This window comes from Salvelinus alpinus, chromosome 39 (assembly GCF_045679555.1).
Source record: "Salvelinus alpinus chromosome 39, SLU_Salpinus.1, whole genome shotgun sequence".
Classification (NCBI taxonomy): Eukaryota; Metazoa; Chordata; class Actinopteri; order Salmoniformes; family Salmonidae; genus Salvelinus; species Salvelinus alpinus.
In genome coordinates, this window is record NC_092124.1 from 3,779,049 (window position 1) to 3,787,999 (window position 8,951).

An 8,951-nucleotide genomic window follows, 5' to 3' on the forward strand; every position below is an offset into this window, starting at 1 on the left:
AGGGACATTGTGGTCTCTCCACCAACTGGCTTTATCCAGTCGTTTCAGTAACGAGGTTATGTATGCGGCCCTGACACCCTATTGTAGAGCACCCCATAGGGCTCTGGTCAAAAGGAGTGCACTACACAGGGAATATAATGCCAGGTTTTTGTTATTATAAGGATGACAATGATATTTACATCTATTGAGACTTGAGACAATTCAACTATTTTATCAAACTGATAAAAAAGCAACAAAACCTAAGAAAAAAAAAACACTCCAACAGATGTGTTACATAGCCTATTTGGAAAGTTACAAGCAATCTTTGATTTCGTCATTGTCTCTGGCTTTGTCTGTTTCAATCAAAGGCAGTAGCTCTTTTGGTGGTTTCGTTTCCAGGGTTAACAGAAGTGAGAGCGAGAAAGGTCACTTAGGCCTACAACCTACACATTTCTGTGGCTGCAGCTTCATGCAAGACCAGTCCGTAACACACCAGCTCAGAAGCAACTGTTGTTTCACCAATGAGAGTACAACACCAAACCATCACACTATGCATGCTACCACGTATGACAAAGCTTTTTGTTGGGTTTTAGGAGGCTTAGAGGCAATTTTTTTATAAAAATCATGTTTTATTAAAAAAAAAAAAAAAAAAAGTGTTTTAATTGAAACTTCTTATGGCTGGGGGCAGTATTGAGTAGCTTGGATTAATATGGTGCCCAGAGTAAACTGCCTGCTACTCAGTCCCAGTTGCTAATATATGCATATTATTAGTATATTTGGATAGAAAACACTCTGAAGTTTCCAAAACTGGTTGAATGATGTCTGTGAGTATAACAGAACTCATATGGCAGGCAAAAACCTGAGAAAAAATCCAACCAGGAAGTGGGAAATCTGAGGTTGGTCGTTTTTCAACTCATTCCCTATTGAAGATACAGTGGGATATTAGTCATGTTGCACTTCCTAAGGCTTCCACTAGATGTCAACAGTCTTTAGAACCTTGTTTGATGCTTCTACTGTGAAGGGGGGCCGAATGAGAGGGGATTGAGTAAGGTCTCTCCCAGAGTGCCACGAGCTGACCATGCACGTTCATGTGAGAGTTAGCTTGAGTTCCATTCCATTTCTGAAGACAAAGGAATTCTCCGGTTGGAACATTATTGAAGATTTATGTTAAAAACATCCTAAAGATTGATTCTATACTTCGTTTGACATGTTTCTAAGGACTGTAACGGGAACTTTTTGACTTTTCGTCTGCTCCTAGTGAACGCGCTTCGTGAGTTTGGATTTGTTTACCAAACGCGCTAACAAAAGGAGCTATTTGGACATAAATTATGTACATTATCGAACAAAACAAACATTTATTGTGGAACTGGGATTCCTGGGAGTGCATTCTGATGAAGATCATCAAAGGTAAGTGAATACTTATAATGTTATTTCTGACTTCTGTTGACTGCACAGTATGGCGGATATCTTTTTGGCTTGTTTGGGCTCTGAGCGCCGTACTCAGATTATTGCATGGTGTGCTTTTTCCGTAAAGTGTTTTTGAAATCTGACACAGCGGTTGCATTAAGGAAGAGTGGATCTAAAATTCCATGCATAACAGTTGTATCTTTTAGCAATGTTTATTATGAGTATTTCTGTAAATTGATGTGGCTCTCTGCAAAATCACCAGATGTTTTGGAACTACTGAAAATAACGCGCCACGGGAATATGAGATTTCTGGATATAAATATGAACTTTCCCGAACAAAACATACATGTATTGTGTAACATGAAGTCCTATGAGTGTCATCTGTTGAAGATCATCAAAGGTTAGTGATTAATTCTATCTCTATTTCTGATTTTTGTGACTCCTCTCTTTGGCTGGAAAAATGGCTGTGTTTTTCTGTGACTTGGCCCTGACCTAACATAATCGTTTGTGGTGCTTTCGCCGTAAAGCCTATTTGAAATCGGACTTTTAATTATGGGATTTCTGTAGTTTTGAATTTGGCGCCCTGCACTTTCACTGGATGTTGTCATATCGATCCCTTTAGCGGGATCTCAGCCATAAGAAGTATGACACTGAAGGTTTGCAAATGGTTAACCTAAATTGAGCTGATAACACTTTTTAAAAATAAAAGTGGTCTACATCTGAAAGGAAGTGGAACTTTCACGGAACTAGAGGTTTTACCAGTGAAGATGAAACTGTCCATTGTCAGACTGTAACTTGTGACCTGTAATTCTGCTTGTAATAGCACACAGAGAATGGCATCTGTTTGGTTTATCTTGATGATTTGTGAGTAAAATGTATTGGATTTTCAGAGGGTCTTCTTGATGAATAGCCTGATTTGATTATACACATGTTTTTTTATTTGATTGTAATAAAAAATTGCCTAATGTGTTGCAATCTATCTATCAAACAGTGTTCATTGTCACGGCAGTCTGTGGAGGAGCCTGTGTTTCGAGAGGTCCAGCTTGGAGATACTGCCATTCTTCCATGTGATATCTCTTTACCATTATGAGATAACCTGGTTGAAGCACAATCCTGAGCAGACTCCTGCTGTTTTGCTGTTTGTGAGTCTAAATGGTGGAACTGTAATCTATGGGCACCAACACAATCTTCGTTTCGAGGCACAGATTGCCAACAGGTTATTGGAATTGAAAATCAAGACTGTTGAGGATGCAGACCTTGGATTGTATTACTGAATGGGAAAGGTTGGGGAAATGATGATGCTTGGGGGAGAAAGCAGACCTCATGGTAAGAGGAGATTTTTTATAATCAAAAACATATGTGTATTTTTCACAAAATACTATGCTCCTCAATTTAGAATATACCATTTTAATTGTTAAATCTGTCACGAAATGTTATTCTCACATCTAAAACGTTCTGCCTTTACAAACCTATTTATCATCACTGGTGGTACACCTAATCATCAACCGATCTCATTAGTAATTTATGTCACTATTGTTCAGTGTCTGGCCTAGAAACTATAAATGAATATTCTACCACTTGTGTACAAGGTAACATAAATATATATACTAAATTATATTACAGCTTAAGTACTATGTCATACTGCATTTAACACAAACAAAAATGAGCCATGCAATTTTCCTAATGTAGCATAATTTCAGCAGGTAAAGCTAACCCTGCCTCCCTCCTCCTATACTTCTCCTTTTAGCTTCGCCTGCAATGTCTATTGGTACTAACGGTCTCTCCTTTTTTCATCTGCATGCAGGTTTTAAGTTTTAAGTTCCTCGGCGTACACATCATGGACAAACTGAAATGGTCCACCCACACAGACAGTGTGGTGAAGAAGGCGCAACAGCGCCTCTTCAACCTCAGGAGGCTGAAGAAATTTGGCTTGTCACCTAAAACCCTCACAACATTAACAGATGCACAATTGAGAGCATCCTGTCGGGCTGTATCACCACCTGGTATGGCAACTACACCGCCCTCAAACGCAAGGCTCTCCAGAGGGTGGTGCGGTCTGCACAACGCATCACCGGGGCCAAACTACCTGTCCTCCAGGACACCTACAGCACCCGATGTCACATGAAGGCCAAAAGGATCATCAAGGACAACAACCACCCGAGCCACTGCCTGTTCACCCCGCTATCATCCAGAAGGCGAGGTCAGTACAGGTGCATCAAAGCTGGGACCGAGAGACTGAAAAACAGCTTCTATCTCAAGGCCATCAGATTGTTAAACAGCCATCACTAACACAGAGAAGCTGCTGCCTACATACAGACTCAAATCATTGGGCACTTCAATACATGGATCACTAGTCACTTTAAATAATGCCACCTTAATAATGATTACATATCTTACATTACTCATCTCATATGTATACTATGTATTTTATACAATATATCTATTGCATCTCGCCTTTGCCGCTTGGTCATCGCTCATCCATATATTTATATGTACATATTCTTATTCCATCCCTTTAGATTTGTGTGTATTAGGTAGTTGTTGTGGAATTGTTAGATTACTTGTTAGACATTGCTGCACTGTCGGAACTAGAAGCACAAGCGTTTCGCTACACTCGCATTAACATCTACTAACCATGTGTATGTGACCAATACAATTTGATTTGATTTTGATTTGAGCTGCAGTTGGACTGGGTCTGGTGGGGATGAAAGGGAACACGACAACCTTAACGGTACGGTCCAAATAAGCTGCTCTGTATGCTTTTCTTGCCCAGTGCGTTTCAGTGTCTGATTACAGTATAATATCTGAAGAAACCTGAATGCCATAGTCCTACAGCATATATGCTGATTATTTATCTTAAGACAATTATGTTATGGTCAAGAGCTCACGAATTTGGGTCAAGTTTATCAGGAAGGAAGGAATTATTTTGTCTCAGTGTGTAGTATTTCCTGCTGCATATTTTATTATTCGGATTTGTATTGCTCTTGGGCTTTTTGAAATGAAAATAAATAGAGACTGCATGAGAGCCTGGCCTACAATTATGACTTTATAATAAGAAAAGGAGCTAGACTTTTATACTAACTTTCACCTACTGTCCGTCCCACCTCTTTGCAATTGAATCAGAAATGCAAACGTGTGTACCATTTTGTAGTGAGTTGTTGACTCTACTCTGTCTATGGAAATCGATTAAGTAGCTGGCCAACGCTCACGCAATACTTGGTTCTGTGTGCTGTTGTAAAGCAAGCCCAAAGAATTGAAGAGAAGACAGACACCTGTCCTGACCTGTCTGCTTAGCTAAGTGTCAACAGCACTCAGGTGAGTTATAAGCTGTTTTAAATTGAGTTAATGTGTAAAAATGTTGTTGCATAATGTCGCTTAGTTTAGCATGTTTTTTTCAGCTATCCAACAACGTTGATAGTTAGCTAGCCAGCGACTGTGCAAGCATTTAGCTAGCTACCTCTAGCTAGCCAGCTAACCAGCTAATGTTATCTAATTTCACCTAGTTTAGCATTTTTTTCTTTGCAGCTATCCGTGCCAGGCCAGACGTGACGTGTATAGCTCTAACGGACATTTTTGTGACCTTATTTGACCTTTTCTGCTGCTTTTGAGACACGGTTCAATCCCACCTTGGGGCACTACTTGTTGAGTAATTAAAACATTAACAATCACAATACAGTAACTATTCTTCACTCTATTATGTATTATTATTGTAATATGTATTCATTATAGAATTCTGTCAGTTTCTTCTTCGCTGTGCAATCCGGTTTCCGAGCTGGTCACGGGTGCACCTCAGCCACGCTTAAGGTACTAAACGATATCATAACCGCCAGTACTGTGCAGCTGTCTTCATCGACCTGGCCAAGGCTTTCGACTCTGTCAATCGCCGCATTCTTATCGGCAGACTCAACAGCCTTGGTTTATCAAATGACTGCCTCGCCTGGTTCACCAACAACTTCTCAGACAGAGTTCAGTGTGTAAAATTGGAGGGCCTATTGTCAGGGCCTCTGGCAGTCTCTATGGGGGTACCACAGGGTTCAATTCTCGAGCTGACTCTTTTCTCTGTATATATCAATGATGGCGCTCTTGCTGCGGGTGATTCCCTGATCCACCTCTACGCAGACGACACCATTCTGTATACATCTGGCCCTTCTTTGGACACTGTGTAAACTAATCTCCAAACGAGCGTCAATGCCATACAACACTCCTTTCGTGGCCTCCAACTGCTCTTAAACGCTAGTAAAACCAAATGCATGCTTATCAACCGTTCGCCACCTGCCCGACTAGCATCACTACTCTGGACGGTTCTGACTTAGAATATGTAGACAACTACAAATACTGAGGTGTCTGGCTAGACTGTAAACTCTCCTTACAGACTCATATTAAACATCTCCAATCCCAAATTAAATCTAGAATCAGCTTCCTATTTCGCAACAAAGCCTCCTTCACTCATGCCGCCTAACATACCCTCGTAAAACTGACTATCCTACCGATCCCCGACTTCAGCAATGTCATTTACAAAATAGCTTCCAATACTCTACTCAGAAAACTGGATGCAGTCTATCACAGTGCCATCCGTTTTGTCACCAAAGCCCCATATACCACCCACCACTGCGACCTGTATGCTCTAGTCGGCTGGCCCTCGCTACAAATTCGTCGCCAGACCCACTGGCTCCAGGTCACCTATAAGTCTATGCTAGGTAAAGCTCCGCCTTATCTCAGCTCACTGGTCACGATAACAACACCCACCTGTAACACGCGCTTCAGCAGGTATATCTCACTGGTCATCCCCAAAGCCAACACCTCCTTTGGCCGCCTTTCCTTCCAGTTCTCTGCTGCTAATGACTGGAACGAATTGCAAAAATCGCTGAAGCTGGAGACGTATATTTCCCTCACTAACTTTAAACATCAGCTATCTGAGCAGCTAACCGATCGCTGCAGCTGTACATAGCCCATCCAATCTACCTACCTCATCCCCATATTGTTTTTATTTACTTTTTTGCTCTTTTGCACACCAGTATTTCTACTTGCACATCATCATCTGCTCATCTATCACTCCAGTGTTAATTTGCTAAATTGTAGTTACTTCGCTACTATGGCCTATTTATTGCCTTACCTCTTCACGCCATTTGCACACACTGTGTGACTTTCTTTTTTTCTATTGTGTTATTGACTGTACGCTTGTTTATTCCATGTGTAACTCTGTGTTGTTGTTTGTGTCGCACTGCTTTGCTTTATCTTGTCCAGGTCGCAGTTGTAAATGAGAACTTGTTCTCAACTAGCCTACCTGGTTAAATGAATGATAAACCTTTTTCACCGCACTCTAAAGTTGTAGGCCTAGATATCTTACAATGTATTTATATATTTACAGACTGTGTGCGTGAGAGAGAAAAAGGGGAGAATGTTGTCTTAATTTTTCCTTGTCAGCCAACCATCTTTGCTTTTCTGCTTTTTAAAAAGCTGAGGTCTGGAACTCCCTCCAGGTCATCTCTCTCTCTATTCCTTGTTTGCTTGGTTTTTAAGCATTACGTTCATTCATTGTGGAGAACAAACGTCCTTTTGGCCAGAGCGATGTGGATGGGTAGCCAGGGTGGGTAGCCTTGGTACATAACAAATATTTTTGCAGGACAACTCCTGGGAACCATGTACATATGTGAGGGCTGTTGGGGCCGTTTCAGCTCTACTCAGAGGGTCTACACAAGAGGGTCGCAGGTCTGCAGTCATTCATTTTAATTAGAGAAATATCCTATAAACCGAACTGTTGTTTTAACTGTCAATTGCACACAATCCTCAAATAAAATGGAGCATAAATAAAATAATCAATGTATTTACATTGGGTCTAATGTGTGTGTGTGAGAGAGAGAGTGAGGCATGTTTTTCAACTCCGAGAAAAGCACAAAGAATTTCCTCAAATCGGACATTTTATAAATCCCATTTTGATTTGATAGATATTTAGAGTAATTATGTAGATATTGACAATGGATAGATAGGCGTAGATATCTCCAATCCTAAAATAAACTGGAGCATACATAAAATAAACAAGTTCTTTACATTGGGGGATAATGTGTGTGTGTGTGCGACAGAGAAAGAGTGTGTGCATGTTGTGTTTTATTTTTCCTTGCCAGCCACCCATCTCTGCTTTATCAGTCTTGATAGGCCCAGTGTATGCACTTCTGGGTGAGGCTGTCGGGCAGTGGTGGAGTGCATGGCAGATCTGAAAGAGTGACGCACATAGTAACAGTAACTATACAGCTCAACAATATGTTTGTGTGTGCACATCTGTTGGAGTGAGTGAGTGAGTGAGTGAGTGAGTGAGTGAGAGTGAGTGAGTGAGTGAGTGTATGTGTATGTGTATGTAATATAATTCTGAATTACCTGTATCCATCTGGGAATCCTCACAAGTTTCTCCCTTCACGGCTACTGTAGAAGGAACCGTTGCAGGCGGTAAATTAAATGCCTCAGCAGAGGCCAACTGTGACTGCAGCTGAACTGCTGGGGGTGGCAGATCTAAAAGAGAGAGGCACAATTTTCTTAACTGACAATAAACATACAACTAAACAGACTGAATGAGTGTAAGGCCTAGATCCAATCAGATCAAGTGTTAACCGGTGATAGCTGACACCACATAGCTGATGTTTTGGCGGTGTCTGAGGTGTAACTGAGTTGGATCTGTCAAAATCGGTAAGTAGCAGCTCTTGATCATTGTCATGAAGCTACACCTGTCCTACTCGTGTTACAAGTTCAGAACGAGAAAGTGAAGGCTATAGATATGATGCTCAAATTCAAAATCATTGAACAAAATAATGAGGATTTCTATGAGCCTAATCGAGATGTAGATTACATCTCACATTCCAGTGTTCAAACTTGTAAACAGGGCCGCATGAGATTTCTGTTGATGCAACTCGGTGAAGTCAATGGCAATGTCCGCTTTAGGTATAATGCCAGGAGCCGCTTGTGGATTTCACAGCTCTAACACAGTTCCACCGCAGACACCACCAAAACAACCGCTATGTGGATGTCGACTAAAGCGGATGTGATTGAATAGAGCCCCAATTGAGGGAGAGTGTGCATGTGTGTATACATGCATGTGATAATTACCTGTATCACCGGTGTAGCAGATGCAGGGGCAGACGACTGCAGCTGTGAGGTTGCAATAGGGTTGTCAGATCTAAAAGAGGGAGGCACAATTTTCTTAAGTGAAAAAAATGATACAACAAAACAAAGTGAGCGATTGAGTGAGTGTGTTTACATGTGTGTGATAAAAATAAAAAAAATGGACCACATCACACTGCTTCAGGTCTACAAGCCTCTCCAGGCCTGGAACAGTTTCGTGGAAACACCCACCAAGTCTGGTTGTCAGATCTGAAAGATAGACACAATAATATTTTAATGGCAAAGCCTTGACTACACATTAAACTAAAATTAAGTGTGCGCTTGTGTATATCGGGCAGCCACACAGCAGACATAATTTCCCCAACTGCTCATTGTACTTGCCCTTGCAATCTGTGGTGTGTGTGTTCTGTGTTATTGACTCAGAAGTGTGTCAACCTGACCACATCCTTGTAGTA

At 41.1% G+C, this 8,951-nt stretch overlaps 2 long non-coding RNA genes across 2 annotated transcripts; one reads left to right on the forward strand and one right to left on the reverse strand.

Annotated features, from left to right (window-relative positions):
• The first annotated feature begins 2,014 nt into the window (after positions 1-2,014).
• Positions 2,015-4,816, forward strand: LOC139566864 (uncharacterized). The gene is made up of 3 exons (XR_011673171.1): positions 2,015-2,250; positions 2,378-2,712; positions 3,191-4,816. It is a non-coding gene; the product is annotated as an uncharacterized lncRNA (long non-coding RNA).
• A 2,273-nt stretch (positions 4,817-7,089) lies between these two features.
• Positions 7,090-7,890, reverse strand: LOC139566906 (uncharacterized). The gene is made up of 2 exons (XR_011673182.1): positions 7,759-7,890; positions 7,090-7,597 (listed from the first exon to the last, which is right to left on the reverse strand). It is a non-coding gene; the product is annotated as an uncharacterized lncRNA (long non-coding RNA).
• Positions 7,891-8,951: the final 1,061 nt, after the last annotated feature.